Source organism: Canis aureus, chromosome 31, assembly GCF_053574225.1.
Source record: "Canis aureus isolate CA01 chromosome 31, VMU_Caureus_v.1.0, whole genome shotgun sequence".
Lineage (NCBI taxonomy): Eukaryota > Metazoa > Chordata > Mammalia > Carnivora > Canidae > Canis > Canis aureus.
This window is the reverse complement of record NC_135641.1, coordinates 14,691,740-14,711,949: the sequence shown is the minus strand read 5'-3', so window position 1 is coordinate 14,711,949 and position 20,210 is coordinate 14,691,740. Positions and strand designations below refer to the sequence as shown.

Sequence of the window (20,210 nt, the reverse complement as noted above, 5' to 3'; positions counted from 1 at the left end):
TCGAGATAGAATCAATTCAACACTTTTTATGGGTTTTTTTTGCTATAAAAGGTAGCCCAATAGAGAAAATCAGCATTTATTGAGTACCTACTGTGTTTAGAACCTGTGGTAGTTGCTTTTGTGTTGTTATTTTTGAGCCCCACAACACCCCTAGACTGGTAAGATCCATGGACTCTAGATTCTGGGGCTGGGCCTCAGACGTTGTCAGTCACTGACTGCACAGCTGGCCCACAGTGGAGCTTGGGTGTTGGTGATACACTGCTCAGGCTCTTTCTCATCCACCAATAGCCCATGCGCCATCATGGAAACTTTGTAAATTAATAACTGTACTCACTGAGTCTGACCACATGCTCAGCTGGAGCCATTTGTTATTTCCCATCCAGAGGCTAAAACTGGGCTGTCTAGATGGTTACTGGAGTCTCTGTTTCACAGATAAGCAGAGGGGGCCATAAAAATCCTTGATAAATGTCCCAAGGTTACACACCAAAGCCCTGAGTCCCTTCCTGGTCTGCTAGCTTCACGTCTCCTATCTCCTTCATGCACTGAAAGACTCTATGACAGAAAACTTTCAAGAGCATAGTGTTTAATAAAGAAGTGTTGAAATACAAAATAATGGTATCCTTTTTCTTTTTTCTTTTTAAATATTTTATTTATTTATTCATGAGAGACAGAGAGAGGGAGAGAGAAAGAGAGAAAGAGAGACAGGCAGAGGGAGAAGCAGGCTCCATGCAGGGAACCCGATGTGGAACTCAATTCCGGGACTCCAGGATCATGCCCTGGGCCAAAGGCAAGTGCTCAACGGCTGAGCCACCCAGGCATCCCAACAGTATCCCTTTTCAAACATAAAGACTCTTAACTCTGGGAAACGAACTAGGGGTGGTGGAAGGGGAGGAGGGTAGGGGGTGGGGGTGAATGGGTGACGGGCACTGAGGGGGGCACTTGATGGGATGAGCACTGGGTGTTATTCTGTATGTTGGCAAATTGAACACCAATAAAAATAAATTTATTATTAATAAAGAAAGAAAGAAAGAAAAATAAAAATGAACCCATAGAAACAAAATTAAAAAAAATAATAACTTTATTTAAGTATGATTTAGATGTCATAAAATTCATCCATTTTCAGGGTCCAAGTTAATGATTTTCAGTAAATGTACAAGTCATGCAACCACCACCTGTCTAATTTTAGAACATTTAAGTCATCCTCCAAAGAAAGCATGTGTCTCCTTGTATGTACTCTGCATTCTCACCCCACAACCCCACAACCACTGATCTACTTTCTTTCCCTATGCCTTCTCTGGGTATTTCATATAAATGGAGTTGTAATGTGTGTAACTTTTGTGACCAACTTCTCTCACTTAACATAATCCCTTTCAGATTTCCCCATGCTTTGGATTGGTACTGCATTCCTTTCCATTACTGAATAGCATTCCATATATGAATATACCATTTCCTTCATTCATTTGCCCACTGATGACCACTTGGGTCATTTTCACTTTTGTGCTACTGTGAATAATATTCACATTCAAGTCTTGTCTGGATATATGTTTCCATTTGGGGGTTAGGTTCCTAGTATTCTCTCTCTCTCCCTCTCTTTTTAAAAGTAGGTTCCATGCCCAGCATGGAGCGCAATGCCGGGCTTGAACTCATGACACCGACATGAAGACCTGTGCTGAGATCAAAAGTCTGACATGTAAATGACTGAGCTACCCAGGCACCCCGTAGTATTATCTCTTTAATGCACATGTAATATTCAAGCTTACAAAGGTCTAAAATTTTTTTATTCATTTTAAAAGAAAGTGTAGTGTTTTGAGCATATAAATACAGGTGTATATGTTCTTTCTTACCTATGACTGGGGTGATGAGCTGAATGTATGAGAATGGATTAACATTCTGCAAATTCCCCATATTCATCACTACATATTTTCTTTCCTTTTTAATGTTATTGGAGAATCCGATTAAGCCTGTGATCTATGTAAAAGAACACAGGTGACAAATCTGTGTTGAAGGAGAGAGCAAGAAGAGTTTATTTCTAAATTAACAGGGTTGACTAAGCGATAGCTGCTCTATTGGAGAAAATCCTGCTATCCCTGTGAGTCCCGTTATCTCTCCAACGGGAATAGTGATTGTCACACTGATCCGAGGGGGTCATGGAGGTGAAGTACCTGAAATCTGTTCTGTGTAGAGAAAAATACCAGAAAACGTGTTTCCCAGGGATGAACGCAGGCAGGAGCTCAGATGTGGGAACTTACAAATCTCAGGTGTTGAAAGCTCTAAAATTACAAAGGACCAAGTATCTGAAGCACTGGGTTTCTAGGTGTAAGATCTGAGTACAGAGAGGAGAAACAAGATTTGGGTTAGTCAGATCATTCAAATGAGTGGATGATCTGGACTCATTATAATTTTTTCTATGTCATGTTTTTAAACTGAACAGTTTGAAGTGAATAGTTCAAAATGTAATGTACACATATCACTGGTGTGAATTTTATGAATTTGGGTACATATCTCCTTCCTATCAGCAATGACAATTACGACAATCAATGCTGGCATGACGGCACCATTCGATGAGCTCTGGAAAGCAGGGGAAGGAAGCTGCATTCTGTCCACTGGGCTGCATTTCTGGGCTCATTGGGTCTGCACCGTGATCCTCACATGCCACCTATAAACTAGACAAATGGAATTGGGAGAGTCTCTTTTTCTCCCCCAACACACACCAGCCTCCGGGTTCCCAGGAGGAAATCGCAGTGAGGTCTGTTCAACTGTTCACCTGTCATAGAACTTTACTCTGCAGGTTCTAGCCATGGATACAAAACAAGCTAACATACTGGAAAGAAAGAGACAAGAGTCACATCATTTTCAGAAAATGACCATTCCTCTAAAAATCTCAAGAGAAAGAATGAAAACTATTTGTTCCATGAGTTTAGCCAAAGATTTGGGTAGAGGACGTTGAGGGACAGCTCACTGTTCGATCTCGAGACTGGGCTTGTGTTCACGTCAAGAGCCAGGGAGAATATATGACAGTAGAGGAGTTCTTTCTCTGTGACAACAGAACACTGAGTGTTCTTAGAACATCAAGAAAGAGGGCAGCCCGGTGGCTCAGCAGTTTAGCACTGCCTTCAGCTCAGGGCCTGATCCTGGAGACCCAGGATCGAGTCCCGCGTCAGGCTCCCTGCATGGAGCCTGTTTCTCCCTCTGCCTGTGTCTCTGCCTCCCTCTCCCTCTCCCTCTCCCTCCCTCTCTCTCTCTCTCTCTCTGTGTGTGTGTGTGTGTGTGTGTGCCTCTCATGAATAAATAAAATCTTTAAAAAAAAGAACATCAAGAAAGAAACATACCAGAAACACACAGGATGCCAAAGAAGACAGTGATCTCATCTAAAGTAACCGGACTGGTGAGGTCAAAGCCAGGCTCCTGGACAAGATTCATCACTGTTGGTTACTCATCTCCCTGAGTTGATTTATAATACTATGCAATTCCAATCAAAATGCTAAGGCTCACCAAACGTCTAAATGGATGTTATAGTTGAGATAGTTTCAAAGAGTACTGGGAGAGCTTCTATAGTTGCCCGACAGCCCAAGGTGCACTAGGCTATGATACAGATCGGTGAGCAAAGGAAAGAGAGGGAGAAATAAAACAGGGTGGTCATACCAGAAACAGTCTGAATTACCACAAAACCTTCAATGGACGATGAGTGAGGCGTTTGGAATGATCCAAGAAAGGGTCATTACCAGGTCTCTGCTGTGTACCCCACGCTAAAGCAAACCCAGAGGGCTGGAACTCAGTGCAAGTCGGAAACAGAAGATGTCCACATGAGGGCAGACAGCACATCCATCTCCCTCAGAATAACATCAGACATCACAGCCATAAGAGCCTTAATTAAGAAAAGTCGTTTAGTGTGTAAATCAATCAATACCATCAACACATTGACAGTCACGCAACAAAACAGGACAAAGTTGTGCCCCCCCATGCTCTCCCCACCACGGCTGACAAAGGATTTTTATTCTTTGTGTGGAATAACGAGAAAACCTATAATAAAGAAAAGATGTAACAATCCACATGAGAAATGATAGCAACCATGTTTTACTAAAGATAAATGAATGAGCCTTAAAAAAAATTCTTAGAAATAAGAAAAATAAAACTTTAGATTGTGAGAGAAGTTTTACCTGCCAGATTGGCTTGGATTTGAAAGAACACCACCGTTCAGTGCTGGCGGTGGCTCAGGGAGGCGGGGGCAGGAGCACTGTGCAACCTCTCTGACCTCTCTCAAGGATGTGGTGGCATCGTGTAAGCAAAATGTTCCCTCGCCTATATGTGTGTGAGAACTCACTTGGTTAAGCATGTGAACATACAGTAATACACCCACTAGGTATGAAGAGAACATTTTGCTCAACACATAGGTACACATTATCCTCCACAGAGGGTTGCATGGGGAGTTACAACAGACATATTACAAAAGAATAATGTTTCTGACCTTATGGTAGTAAAATTTCTAGTTTGTTTAAATCTGTTTTCTAAGCAACTGTGTTTTTGGCATTGAGGGTATTCTGATAATATAAGAAACACTCCTTGAGATTTTGGGGGCAAGATGGTGGAAGAGTAGGGGCCCCAAGTCACCTGTCCCCACCAACTTACCTAGATAACTTTCAAATCATCCTGAAAACCTATGAATTCGGCCTGAGATTTAGAGAGAACAGCTGGAACGCTACAGTGAGAAGAGTTTGTGCTGCTATCAAGGTAGGAAGACGGAAAAAAAAAAAAAAAAAGAAACACTCCTTGAAAAAAATAGAATGCTTTAGTTCATGAAAAAGTAATTCAATAAGTAGCCGTAATATTAATATATGAATAATTTAAAATAGGATACAACAGATGGTTTCTTCTTTAAATAACCCTTGTACTCCTGAAAAGAGAAAAGTATGAGCCAAGAGATAAGTACAAGAATAAATCTCAGCACATACAGAAAGCAAGGACAGCTGACTCTCTACTCTTCTGAGTATCCGTGGCAGGACATAAAGAGCGGAATAATCCCGTGTGTTGGAATGCACACTCACTTTTGCAGGACTTGGGATGTCTAATTCCCCCAAGGAGGCAGAGTTTTCGCAGAAACCCAGCACAACTGATCCCTGGAGGCAGAGTTCTCGCAGGAACCCAGCACAACTTGAAGCACCATGACCCTATTGGGGTCTGAACAGAAATGTGCGGCAAAAGCGCGTGGCACAGAAAAGTGAGCCTGCCTCTGTGACCCTTCGAGAAACCAGGCCGCCTGACACAGAGACAAGGATGACAAAAGCAACACGCACAAAGGACTTATTTGAGTTCAGGGGCAAATCTTGTAGGGTCCACTTTCTGCTGAGCTACCACGTGGAACAAGATCACGATTACTTTGAATAAATTTTTTTTTAAACGGACTAAAATATTTTCTGTTTTTATAGCATTTGATAAAGTCAGGGAGTTTTTTGATGTGCTCCCTTTTAAAGTGAATGTATGCCTTTTTGGCAACTTTGATATTTCATTCGAAGGGAGTGTAATAAACTGTTTTCTTTGTATTGATTGAAGAAATATGGTGCTTATTTTTTTGCTCGGTTTTCTAGTAGTTGTTCAATAGGGTTAGAGGGCAACGCCATCTGTTTCCTAACAGGACATTTTGTGTAAGATTTGCAAGTCCTACAGGCACCTTTAAGCATGGATAAATATGCACCCTTGGTTTCAGATGGCTAGTTTTTTACTACCAAAGGATGATTATGTTGTGTGCCTTGAGACATTGGCCATAATATATTTCCTGTCCCTTTATTGCATTTTGGAATCATAAACAATGACTGTTTGGCTCAAAGCCATTTATTCAGCCCAAAAAGACATTATTTGCACAACAAAAATCAATAAAAATGTTACTAGGTCTGGCTGGATACTTTGCTTAACTGTGATATTTGTCTATCACTGATGGCATACCATCTCTCGCAGGAGACTGAGGCCAAAACACAGCTATTGATCCAGTCAGCGATGATGGATACTGGCATTTGGAAAGGGCTGCTGTAGAGAATCTCGATTAAAAAAATATTTCTAGGTTTTGCCTGGAGCAGAGTCAAGATAACCCGACTGAGGAGATTTTCTCTGTTCTGTTGGGCTTCTCCCTCTTGTGGTGGAGAAGCGCTCCGGACCAAAGTCATTATTGAAAGAATTAAGTCAATCTCTGTTTAGCCAAAGGCTTTGGCATCATATCAAGCTTAGCTGATTGAGACCCCATCCCCTGTATCTTTTCATCACCTCAAAGCTTGGGGAAAGCATTTTATAGACGCCGAGGGTGGGGAGGTGCCCGGCGAGGCTCCGGTCTGCCTTTTCTCTCTTTCTGTGTCATCTGTTTACATCTAGAAAAATAGGACCAGCTCCCCCCCACCCAAATAATTAACTATGCAGCACCACTTTTGAAATGAGCAATTTGGTGAAGACTGAAGACGTTAGCTGAGACCGAGCTGGCAGTGATACAGAAAACATACCAAATAGGCTATAGACAATTTATTGCAGCGAGCTTGAGGAAAAAAAAAAAGTGATATATTATCCTCCAGTCTCATAAATTTAAAATATGAAATTGTTTTTCATTTTTCACTTGCTATCTCCCCCCCTCCAGCATAAATCTGACCCATGGAGCCGTGGTGGAAGGTGGTAGGAGGTGGGAAATATTTTTATTTTATTTTACTCCATTTCATTTTATTTTATGTATTCATGTATTTATGCCACACCTTCTCCGAAAAGAGTCGGTGGAAAAAATGGAGCTATTTGAGTAGAGGTCCAACGCTCCCGTCAGCCAAGGGCGGGCACCCCGATGGGCTCCCCGGAGGGCAGCTGTGCAACCCGCTGGGCGCTGCTGCAGGCTCGCAAGCTCGGAGCAGCTTCTGGAGCTGGGCTCTGGGTGCCGCCGTGTCCCCAGGGTAGAGGGGGGCACCCCGCTAGGGTGGCTCCTGTGGTTCTCCCACCTGCCACGAGCCTGCTCTTTCTCTCAACCATTCAGGGCCCTGGGCCAGTCCAGCGAGGTGGAGCTGCTGAGCCTTTCCCGCTCCATTGTGAAGAGCTGTTCCCCTTCTGCCCTTAAACCCACAACACTGGTTCTGAAGTCCTCGCATGCTTCTATTATTAACCATTAGTATTTTTAATCTCCAAAATCATCTGTTTGGGTCGCAAATGAGTTGAATCCACAGTTAGAAACCCACACATATTGCCAGCGACGCCTCTTCCCAGGTGGGAAATTCTGTGGGTGGTTTAGATCAAGTTGTGACTTTTGTGAGAAGTGAGTGCTTCTGACACATTACTCTGTGTCCACGACTCAGTCTAGTGCATGTGAGATTTACACTGATTATAGTTGAGTTAGTCTTTTACGTCATGTATGACTTCCTAGGCTTGTATTGTGGCTACATTTGTCAGTGGACAAAAAGCATCACATCATGGGAATTCAGAGCATATTTTTAGGAGGTTAAATGGCTAGCAAACATTTAAATGCATTTTCTCTTTACATAAAATGTTTACATTTCTGTTTACATTTTCTGTTTGCCAAAAGCATACATACATACCATGTATATCACATATAGGTACATTACATATGTGTATCTGCGACACGCACGTGCGTGAGTACATGTGTGTGTGTGCATGTGGTCATTTCCTGGCCTCGGTAGCTGTCGATGCATTTGCCCCAGTGTATTCTTACAAGTCTGTTTTCCACCATGCTGGATTTGTTCATGTTAATGAGCTCAGATGAACAGACCTTTTGAGGTTAGCATTTCTGACGACTGCTCAGCTACTGCTCCACACACTTTAGAAAAACCGGCTCCAAGAGCTCTTTGCGGCGCTAGGTCCACCTGGAGACTTGCATGCACCTCTCTTGCTACTTTCCTACACATGCATGCTCACCAGTGATTAAAACGTACTCCCCTTTCATCTTGCAAGAGAGAAAAACCCAGTGAGGCTTCGAATCTGAAGCAGATGCCCTTTAAACACTGCGAGACAAACACAGACCCGTGGCTTGTTCCCCATGTAACAGCTCTCTCCAATTTAATAGGAGAATAAATACTATGAAGCTCCTTGTAAATGACAGTGAACAAATCAATTCTGCCCCAAATAGATTTTTGTCTTATCCTGCTGGCTCTCCTAAAATTTAAATGGGCTTTAAAGATGTCTATTTTGCAAGTTGAGGAATGGGTTGGCTGACACTCCTTCTTGCTCATCATCGCCTTATTTGTGTGGCGATTCTTTTCCTACAATCCATTCCGGTCCTGATTTAGCCTGTTTCTTTTAGTTCCTTTTAGTACTTGGCTTCATATTAATGGCTTCCATGTGAGATCTTAATTTTCATTCCTGGTAAAATGGGTAATAGTCTCTTCCTTATAGAGCAGAGTCCCGGGCTGCATATTGGACAGGAATGTGCTTGCGTCTGGGAGGGGTTCCAAGAACAATAGATTGTGGATGTTGTTGTTTTTAATCAACTGAGAAACCACCCTAATTAGAGGACTTTAACACATATTTGTTGAATGACTGTTGAAGTGAACGTGTATTTAGCTGAAGTTTAATGCTAAATCTAGTTAAGTTAATTGCAGCTAAATTGTCTTTTCAATGACTAATCCAGCAGAGTGTGAATGGTAAATTATCTTCATTTGAACAACAAAAGACCACCAGCCAGGAATTATTTTTGGAAAAGCCAGGGCCAAGGATAACGTCTGTTTTGCAAGTAAATCCAACCACAATTGAGATGGCTCCTTGATTTTCCAGCAACGCCACTCTCCTCTGCCTGGATGGCGCTGTTCTATGCTATTATTAGGGGAAAGCGATATTTTGTGATACCAAAACCGTGTGGGGGCAGGGGTGGGTGAAAAATTCATTTAGCATGTAATTCATTAGCAGATGTAGGACCTTGATGCAATATTGTATTCAGATGATGCTTGAGAGATCTAAACAGCCAGCATAGCACGTGGAAGAGATTGAGTAAATACTTTTCTTCTCTCGGATCGATTCTATTGATTGTCATTAAAGCAGCGAGCTCAAAACAATGAAGTGGTTTCTAATTTCCAGGCTCCAGGTGGAGCCTGCTCTGGCTCTTCCTCTTTCCAGTTAAGAGCATCATTAAATGTAAGAGCAAACAGCACATTGAGAGGCCAAGTGTTTTATTAATTCATCATCAGAATTATCTCCGTGCATTAATATTAATAGCCTCAAATTGGATTTCATTTAAGAGGTGAAATAAATATGCAGATAGTAAAAGCCTGCACAGCCCGAGCGCCTTGTGATGGGCATTCACCTGGAGCTCCACCACAGGAGGGCTACGCTCACACCTTCCTCCCTGGGCCAGAGGTGCCTGGAGGCAGAGCAGGTGTTTGCAAACGTCCACGTCCACCGCAGCTGGGGGACCCAGCCGGACCAGGGGGAGCAGGAGCAGGGCCCTGGCTGGGTATGGGGTCAGGGGCACAGGTGGGCGCTCTCCTCAGATACCTTGGGGTTCCTCATTTCTTATTCAGCACGACAGACATGATTCCATGGCATGTGTCAGCTGCAGTGACGTGTCTGATCTGCGGGCTCTTCCTCCTGTTGTGTGTGTGGAAGGGCTGCGCAAAGCATGAGGTTGAGTCACTTTGGTGCAAACCAAACTTTTCTGCAGATGACTTCATTCCCCGATGAAGATGAGAAGATGAGAGATGGGGTCATACTGCAGGATATACCAAGGTGAGAGCTTCCACGGAAGACGTAAAATTCTTCGGTTTTTGTTAGAAGGTCTTTGACATGATTGGAGTGAAGTAGAAAGTTCTTTGGGTATTTCCCAATCAGGTGTGTGATTCTCTGCTCAGGTACCCCCGTTAGCCAGGGCTGCCGCGACAAAGAACCAGGAACAGGTGGCTCACAGCAACCCAAACGATGGCCTCACGGGCTTGACGTCCAGTGTCCAGGCTCAGGGTGTATGCGCCCCCTGGGGGACTCTGGCCGGGCTTCTCACCTCTCAGCTCTGCTGGTGGGGACAGTCCCTGCGCCTGGTTGAGGCTGTGCGGCTCAGCCCCATTGCCCAGTCATACGGCCTCCTGTGCCCAGGGCTCTGACGTCATACGAGGACCCCTAGAGGGTCCCCCCCCACCCTGAGGATGCCATCCTGACTGTACCTGCAGAAGCCCTCTTTCCAGATGAGGTCGCATGCACAGATAGGACTCTGACCTATATTTTGTGGGTGGGACACAATTCTCCCAATAACACCAGGATACTTTTGATAAAGGAAAAATATGTGTTTGTAGAGTAGTACAGCGAGAGCTGCAGGAGCATGCACACACTGCACACCTGGGAAAGGTGCAGGTGCTCAAAGACAGGAGGGCGAGGTGGCTGACCGTGACCTTGCAGGTGCTGATGGATGGCACTCACCGCGGCCCCCAGAAGGACCAGACCGCGAATTGTGTTGGACAAGGCCCATCTCACAAGGTGTAGCATGGAAGACACAGCCCTAAAGAGTCTCACACACCTGCGCTCCCTCGGCACTCAGGTCTCAGCCTTGCCTTGCAGGCTCTCAGGACACCTCACACCTCATAGGGAGCTGCTCACCCTGGGAGGAGGGATGCTGCCTCAGGGTGGGGCAGGGTCCAGAGGATTCTGGGTCTCAGGGGGTTTCGTGGAGAAAGGATGCAGAGATGTGAAGTACTTTCAGGCCACCCGACATCTTTCTCATAATTTTGTAAGAGGTTTGTCTTTTGTGCCATGTAACCGGCCCCATTTAAAATCCTGCACTTCTTCGGGCAGACGTGGTGTCTGTTCAGGGGCTGGGGGGCTTTTGACAATTCCTACTCCAAGAGAATGTGCCTTTCCTGTGCATTATTCAAGGTGGCAGTGATACCCTTACCACCTAGGTGGGGCAGAAGAGAAGTCCCATCCTGCTCCCTTCCAGTCCAGAACACCTGCCTTGTCTGCTAATTCCTCGCTGCAGACCCACGAAGCCCTTTGACTTGTCCGTTCCCGCCTGAGCCCCTCAGCTCAACTGCATTTCAACCCCTCTCGCTGTCCAATCTACATTGCTGACACAGCTTCCTCTCCTTTAACTGCCTTATGTATAAAAAAATAAGAGCAAATTCTTATTTACCCACCTCAGAACATCAAGATACTTGCATTTAAAGATTAATTTGTTGTATTATAATGCATTCTCCTGTTAGAACATTTCAGAATAGACACACATATATTCCAACATAATGGATGATTTCTTTCTTAAATTGTATTTCAAATGAGCAGTTAATGATTTCTGAGGCTGGAAACTGAAACAGAAAGGAAGTGAACAGAATCCTATAATTAATTTAACCATATACAAAAGTAGACTTTCAGGGAGGGGAAACACAATGGAAATGCTAATGTATTTTATACATAATTTCTGTCCTGTTTCAAAATAATATTGTATTAGGAAGAGGAGTTTTTAAGATAAACAGTTCTGAATCTGAATCAAAGTTCCTATACAAACACTTTCCGGACCTGAACTCGACACTCCTGTGATTCTGTTCAAGATTTCTGACCTCAAGTAGAGATGTCTCTTCAACGTCCATGTAGTGTTTCAGTTGTTTAGGCTTTGGCTGAAGGGCCAAGGAGTGGTTATGATGATGTCTAGAAATAAAGCAGGGCATTTGCAATACATTGCACTCATGCCAGATGGGCATCTGAAGCACCAGAGCACCAAGGATGGTGCAAGGTTCGCAGGGCACAGGGGCAGGGCAGGGCTCACCTCCAGGGCCTCTGTGGAGTTTTGGGAGGACTTGTGGACACAGGACAACCCTCTGGGCCTGGGCACACACATGAGACTGTGCCTCTGCCCAGACCCTCCTGGCGGGACCTGTGGCATTGATCGATCAAGAATGAGTGACCAGGGACGCCCGGATGGCTCAGTGGTTGAGCATCTGCCTTCGGCTCAGGTCATGATCTCAGGGTCCTGGGATCGAGCCCCACATTGGGTTCCCTGCTCTGCAGGGAGTGTGCTTCTCCCTCTCTCTCTGCCTGCTGCTTCCCCTGCTTGCGTGTTTGCATGTACACCCTTTTGTGGTTAAATACATAAATAAATCTTTAAAAAACAAAATGAAATAAAAAAAGAATGAGTAACCAAATGGGTCTGAGGCTCTGTCCTTTGTGTAATTTGGTCCTGTTACTTAACCCTTAATGATTTTTTGTCGCTGTCATTCTTGATCTATTCTTGTAGCAGAATCTCTTTTAGATGCAAACCTTCTATTTCTACTGGAAAGAAAGGAAACGAACAGAATCTTGTAAGTAATTTAACCATATACAAAAGTAAACTTCTGGGGAGGAGAATGCAGTCCTAGGTGTGCGTAGGAAGGTGTTTGGGCTGTGACAAATATGTGCTTACATATATACACACTCTTCACACGCACATATAAATGCATATGTCCATGCATATGCGTATGTGTATATACATGCATATACGCATATATGTGATTTCAGCTTTTGTTCTCCCCCAGATCATTTTACAAACACTTCTCACTATGGAGAAGAGATGAAGCTCATGCTGACAGTTTATGTAGCTTCTCCAGCTGCAGATCCCCAGCCCCTCTCTGCTTGACCTCCATGCTGACAGTCCAGGATGAGTCGGTGGATTTACTCAGCACAGATGGGGACAGAGCATTCTCTAGGCTTTCCTTTTTTGTCATGGAGGAGGCATTGTTTTTGGACACTGCTCAGCATTGTTTTTGCTCATTCCACAAGGCCCTGTGACCCACTCTCTTGTCTATCTTGAAGCCCTATGTGTTCTTGCGTGGTGACTCTCTCACTCCTGTTTAGGCAGAACTGTGACCTGGGTTTCAATTCCATACACGGACATCGGCTTCATTTCAAATGTCCTGTCACATCAAACAATACAGATATATACATCTAGATACTAGGTGATTTTAATTATTGGCAATAGATTCCCAGGAGTTGGGCTAGACCAAAAAATATGTAATTTTCATTTTTAAAGGAGATTCCAGATTGCTTATCAAAAGTCAAATAACTCACAGCCCTACAAAGAATGTATGGGAGGATCTTTTTTCCTAGCGTTCCTGCATGGAACTAAGATATATTTTTTAAAGTTTTCTTTTCTTTATGCAACCCCGGGTGGCTCAGTGGTTTAGCGCTACCTTCAGCTCAGGGCCTGATCCTGGAGACCCGGGATTGAGTCCCACGTTGGGCTCCTTGCATGGAGCCTGCTTCTCCCTCTGCCTGTGTCTGTGCCTCTCTCTCTCTCTCTCTTTCTCTCTCTCTCTCCTGTGTCTCTCATGAATAAATAAATACAATCTTAAAAAAAAAAGGTTTTCTTTTTTAAGCTGTGAGTTATTTAATACATCGTTTTAAAACTTCCAAGTTTTGAGATTTCCTTAAAATGCTCATCTGTTTTTTTTTTTCTTTTATTCTTGAAGATTTTGGCTTACATGATGCTACTGGGAACTAGCATTTACTGACATTTTCTTAAGGATGTCCCTAATTCATACAATTTTTGTAATAGTTTCATGTTTGAAAAGGATATACACATTCTTCTGGTTGTACTCTAACCGCAAAATTGTATTCAGGCCAGACTTATTCAAAGCAAAAGTGTATTCTTACTTGTTTGGGGGGATATTTTATCTGGGCAAAGAATGTTCAAATAGTTCCCCTTGTATTCTGATGAACTTTTGCTTCATTGCAAAGTTTTATTGTTAGAGGTATGTGTTTTATTTACTTGTAACTCTTTGCTAGATTTTGTGTTTATACATATAGCAGGCCTCATAATAACAACTCATTTGTTCTTGTTAATCACCGTTTGCATGAACTCTATTTTCTCTGAGAGCCTTCTGATTACCATTTCCGTGCCAGATTGTTTCCTGATTTGCACTGCATTTACTTGTCACTTGCGGTGGGCAGGCCCTGACAAGCTTACAAATGATCTTCACTCCTGGCATCCAAGTCCTTGAAGATGGGCTTCATCTAGTGACTTACTTTTCAGGAGCAGAATGTGACAAAGGTGATGGATTGCCGCTTCCAAGAATAGGTTATCAAGAGTCATGCTTTCCCACTTCCCCTGTCTCTTTGCACTTGCTCCCTCTAATGAAATAAGCTGCCATGAGCTACCCCAGGTAACAAAAAAACAGTGAGCAAGGAGACCTGCAGTCCTACAACCAATCCTGCTGACAACCACCAAGTGAGTTTGGATTCTGCCCCAGTCGAGCCTAAGATGAAACCACGGCCCAGGGCAACCTCTTGACTGCAGCCATGGGAGCTAATAAGCATCTGCCATCTTAAGCCTCTGAGTTTGGGGTGATATCTTATACAGTAGTGTATAATGAAGACACAAAAAGAATGTATTTGTGAAGCCTCTCTAATATTAGACTCTTTTGTGAAATAATTGAGTTTTATCAATTCCATATAGTGGTTGTCATTACTCTTCAGTATCTTTAGACTCATTTTTGTTGCCTTATTTTATTTAGTTTGGCTGTTCTTTTAAATTTTTAACATGTGAAATTAAGTTAAGTAAACGCACTTTAAATGATGTCGTTCTATGAATATCTAAACTTAGGGCATGTCCTTATTCTTCCACACAAAGCATTTGTGTTAGAAGTATCTTCGACATTATCTGTTTGAATCAGTTATTGTCTCTTTATGACTCAAACACTTATTGTATTTTAAAGGTCAATTTTACTGACTTTGTTATTCAATACGGACAATGTCTAAAACACTCTTCTTTTGTTTTCAAACATTAAATCCTTATCTTATTTGGTAAATGGTCTTAGTGTTTAAATATATGTATATCTATCTATATCTATCTATCTATCTATATCTATCTATCTATCTATCTATCTATCTATCTATCTATCTATCATCTATATTTTATTTGCATTTTTTTATGCAGAATTTACTCCCAGGCCATAAGTTTTTGTTTCTTCAGCTTCTTTGGGTATTTTTTTTCTTTTGTGCAACTTCCTTTTTGGTTTAGGAGCAATCTGCTCTCTCTCCATCGGGATCCTCTTGTTGCGGCAGGGAGAGGTCATGTGTGGGTTAACCCACCCTAAGCCCTGTAAGCTCTACACCATATCTTGGGGGCTTTGTTCACCTGGACATGCTCAGTGACCAGAGATTCTACATTTAAACCCTTAAGTTCAGCAAGATCTCTCTATATTTTTAAACATGTGCAATAAAAATTCAGTGCTGTGTTTTGGGCCACTGACTGAGTCCAGACCCACTGCTTGGCCTGGGCATACCACCCAACTCCACCATCACAGTGAGGGAGTGGCACACACTGCTTCTGCAAAATGACATCTTTCAGACACTTGGTGGCCTTTTGGATGTGCTTACCCTTGATAGCCTGGGCACTTTCACCTGTGTTCTTAAAGTAAACACAATCATTTGAACCTCTTGATTTGCATGATTTTGTAGGGTTTTCTGGGTCAAGTGACTAGTAAACCATTTTCAGAGATCACCTAGGGTGCTTCAAAATATTTTTATTCTGAGCTTCAAAGCTGTAAGTATTGTTGTGTAGCATACCAAGGAGAAGTCTCAAGCCAAATGAAGTCTTGTTCATTTTTAAGAAATTCAGTTAGTGTTTTTTTAAAAGAATTTACTGTTTTCTTCTGATCTTTGCAGTTCTAAAATTTCATCAAGGGACGGATGCCTTCAGAAGTAAATAAAACTTTTAGAATTTATGATACTTAACCTTGTGTCTGTGTGTATGTGTGTGGCAGGGCCCAGGGCAAGTGTTTTAAACTGTAATATTCAAATTAAAGAATTTCTTCTCCTCCTCCTCCTTCTTTCTACTGCTAATTTAAGATAGATTCCTTTCCTTTGCTTCCCCTGGAACTCTACTGAACATATACTGTACCTTGTGCTTATACTCTACAGGTCTCCTAGATGTTCTGAGTGTCCTTGGCTCTGAGTAACACTGATGTTGCCGCTCCCTGAATTTGACCCTCATCCACACCTACTCTTCTATTCTATTTATTCAATTCAATTTGTTAAGAACTCATTAGTTTTTTGTTTTTTGCTTTGTGTTTAGATCTCCTCTTCTTTGTATGTGAGAGCCTCTTTAATCTCTCTTAGGATATCTGTTCTAATTATTTTAAAGTCTTTTTCTGTTTGTTTTATTCTGTCCTCATAGGGTTTCAGTTTTCCTGTTATTTAGATTAAGACTTCTCTTTTATTGTGTTAGTTTTTCTAAGTGTTTGCACGTTTTGGGTTGTTTGCTTCTATTTACATTGAGGACAGTTTTTCCCACGTTGCAACTGATTTCCCAGACTGGCATCATTTCTCTCTTAGTGCCCTGTTTCTACTTCATGGTATTTATTTTTACTCTCCATTTGGAGTGTCTCTGGAATCACCGTCACCTTTGTAGGAAGTTTGTCTTGTATTGGGGACTATGATTTCTCACTCTTGTGTTCCCCAAGCTGATTGGTCATCTAAGAATTTACCAGTGTTCCTTCATGGAGACAGTATTTGCTGGCTTCTGTTTTGTCTAATGACCTGCAGGATTTCTTCCTGTGCTTGTTATTTTTATAAAATTTGGCTGAAAGGACATGTACTCAGTGTTCCTTCTTAAGTCTCTCTGTAAACACAGTCCTATTCTTACGATGCCATGTGCTATTGGGAAAAAAAAAATCATTAACATTGCCAGTAGTTATTTTGCTTATTCAAAGCTTCCCAGAAAATTTGAAATCACATAAAATTTATTTGGATGTGCTCTATTCCTCTCTCCAAGCAACTTTTCTATCTTGGTCAAAAAGACTGATCACAACCATTCCACATTCCTGTTATCAAAAATTTGAATATTATCAATAGTCTTATTTCATCATGTATATTTTATTAATTAGTATTATTGTATATTTAGTATTAATTAGAAAACACCTTTATCCATCTGTTATCCCTTTGTATAGAAAATCATTCTGATCTGTGGTAAGAATGAGCTGTCACAGCGTGCCACCCAGGCCTTTAGTGTCTTCTCCAAATCCATTCACTGTAAGCGTACAGGCTTCTTTGGGGATAGAAGCAAGCCAAACCACCTGGATCTCCTCTGAGAGTGCACCTGACCAGAGACAGGTGAGAAGCACCTCTTCAGTTTCCCATCAAACCAGACACGTCAGTGCAGTCAGTGGCCACAGGGTCAGACAACAGTGCATGAGGGGACATCGTCCTCTATGGTGGCCTCCCAGGTCCTCAGAGAAACATGTGTAGAAGTTGGGTTACAGCTTTAAAGGGGGCTAGAGCCCCAGCCTCCCTGACTTTAAATCATTAACCTGGGTAGGCCAACCCAATACAGCAAGGCAACACCTTGCTGAACCTCAGTAGGCACTTCCAAGGTCGCTTCCCATGGTTGGCCATCAGTGTTCTCCAATGGAGGAGTTTGTGTGCTTGTGATATGGATTCAGGAGGACCAAGGCCCAGGGGCACCTGCTCTGGAATATTGAATCTGCACTGGCCATATGAACATCTTGACTGGCTTAGAAAATTATAGTATGCGAACTAATAAAAATCTTACACATTTCCCTCTCATACTTTTTCAGATTAAGTTGCAAGCACATTCCACAAAATACATACGGCATGAGTCAGTGGAATAGGGCCACATCCCCTGAGTATCTAGGCCAGCTAGGAGACACACTTGGAACCCACAAGACTGCCAAATACTGTCGTGGAAAATAAGGGATAATGAATATATAAATTAAAATTTATTATGTGGAAAATACATAATCTAATGGAGCAACTATATCTAGAAAAAATAAAAATTTATCCTAATCATTGAAACTTTAAAGAACTAAAACAATATATAGCAATTAATAAAGCAGGAAAATATTTCAATATCTACTTATGAAAAGTGGGTAAAAGTCATTAGATAATTTCCCTTGAATGCTCTATCTGCTTATAGATATGACTCTTTCCCCAAAGTCTCAATGTGATGTACATCGTAAGTGCTAAGATGATGGAGATCATCATTTGCTTTTTGACAAGGTAAAGAAGCATATTTAAAAATATTCCAGAGTAAATGTAGACAAGCATACCCATAATGTGTATGGTGTATGTGTGTGGATCTTGCTAATGTATGCACTATATGTACATTATAAAATGCTTTGAAATCATAGATTTTTCATGAAAATTACAATTCTAATACATTTGAGGCTTTTAAAGAATTATTTTTTAAAGAAGACTTTTAAATTCCCAGCAAAATTGGGCAGAAGGTATGGATATTTCTTATGATACCCTGCCCCGCCCCCCATGCACAGCACCCCTCCCATCAACACCTCCTCCAAAGGGGTACATTTGTTATAGCTGATGAGGCTGCACAGACATGTCATCATCACCCAAAGTCCATAGTTTACTGGAGGATTTAATCTTGCTGGTGTATGGATTTGGGCAAATTTGTAATGACGTAAATCCACCACTATAGCATCAGAGTATTTCATTGCCCTGAAAATCTTTTATGATCTGCCTACTAATCTTTCCTCCTTGAACCCCAACCACCCCTGATCTTTCTATGGCCTCCATAGTTTTGCCTTTTCCAGAATGTCATGGAGTGGGAATCATGCAGTGTATGATAGCCTTGCAACCAGGAATATGCACTTCTGATTCCTCCAAGTCTTTTTATGGCTTCGTAGCTCATTCTTTTTAATCCTATCCCTGAATAACATTCCATCACATGGGAGAACCAGAGCTCATCCACTCATCTACTGAAGGGCAGCTTGGTTGCTCCAAGGTTTAGCAATTATGAATAAAATTGTTATAAACGTCCATGTGCAGATTTTTCTGTCCGTACAAGTTTTCAGCCTCTTTGAGTGAATGTCAAGGAATGATTGTTGGATCATATGCTAAGAGTATCTTTATTTTTGTAAGAAACGACCAAACTGTTTTCCAAGGAGGCTGTTATATTAGCTTTGAAAATAAAATTTCTTTGATGATGCAGAGCTGTGATTTTGTTTCACAATTTCCAATAAATTTTTCCAAGTCCCAACACCATTTTAAGCTTGTTAGTTTTCCAACTGTTGGCAAATTTCATCTAGGGGAGGAGAAGCAAAAACACCATATGAGACCCCTGTGCCCAGAAGGTGATGCTTGGGAGATAGATTGGAAAGATAATTTTCCTTTCTACAGAGGTGATTAAAAAATAAACATAAAAATAAACATACACATACACATACATATACACATAGACACACATATGTGTGCATACATGTCTATGTGTCAGACACTTAGACACATGCACACACATATGCACACACACATAGGCACATGGACACATAGATGCATACACACATACATATGCACACACATAGACACATACACACGTAGATACATGTACCTACACACATGCACACATATAGACACATGCAGACACATGCACACATGCACACATACATATACACACACAGACACACATATACACATAGATGCATACACACATGCACATATCGATGCATACACACATGTACACTCATGCACACATATATATGCACGCACACACATAGACACATGCACACACATGCATACACAGTCGATGAATGATGGAAGGAGATCTGCTGTACCACAGAACTACAGATGCTAACACCTGGCAGTGTGGACAGTGCAGAGGGAGCGGATTGGTGGCCCAGGGCTATGTAGTAAGTCAGCACACGCCAGGCGGCTTGAAACAGAAGTTTATTCTCATCATTCTAGAGGCCAGAAGTACAAAGTAAAGCTGCAACAGGGCTGTACTCCTTGCGAGGGCTCTAGGGTGCCTCCCTCTTTGCGTCTTCTGGTTTCTGGTGGCTTCGGTTGTCCCCGGGCTCATGGCTGAATCCCTTCAATCTCCCCTCTGTGTGTCTGTGCCTCTCCTCTGCTCTCAGGGGTACCTGCCAGTGCACAGAAGGCCTTCCTAGAGACAGAAGACCTCATCTTAATTATATCGGCAAAGACCTTCCTTGCAAACAAGGTCACATCCCAAGTTCCCAGGTGGGTTTGAATTTTGGAGGAACACCATTCAACCTGCTGTAGAGACAAAAGCACGGAAAGACAGAGAAGGGAAAGGAGAGGCGAAGAGGGGACAGATGTACAGACAGGATAGGCTTTTGTTGATGTTGGTCATAAATGAGTTCAGTGGAGCGCGGTCCCCCTGAAATGTGCAGCAAGTATTGAAATTATTAAATGAATTTTCCATAAATTTGTGTTTCTAAACATTTTTTAAAATCTAAATGAACAGAATATTTTATTACAGGTCCCAGAAAATAATAGTCTAATTTTAGAGCTGCAAGTAT

General features: G+C 42.2%; 1 long non-coding RNA gene across 1 annotated transcript; it reads right to left on the bottom strand.

Moving 5' to 3' along the window:
• Positions 1-1,137: 1,137 nt before the first annotated feature.
• LOC144302192 (uncharacterized) lies at positions 1,138-3,029 on the bottom strand. The gene is made up of 4 exons (XR_013369037.1): positions 2,960-3,029; positions 2,765-2,821; positions 2,530-2,656; positions 1,138-2,174 (listed from the first exon to the last, which is right to left on the bottom strand). It is a non-coding gene; the product is annotated as an uncharacterized LOC144302192 (long non-coding RNA).
• Between the last annotated feature and the right edge of the window lie 17,181 nt (positions 3,030-20,210).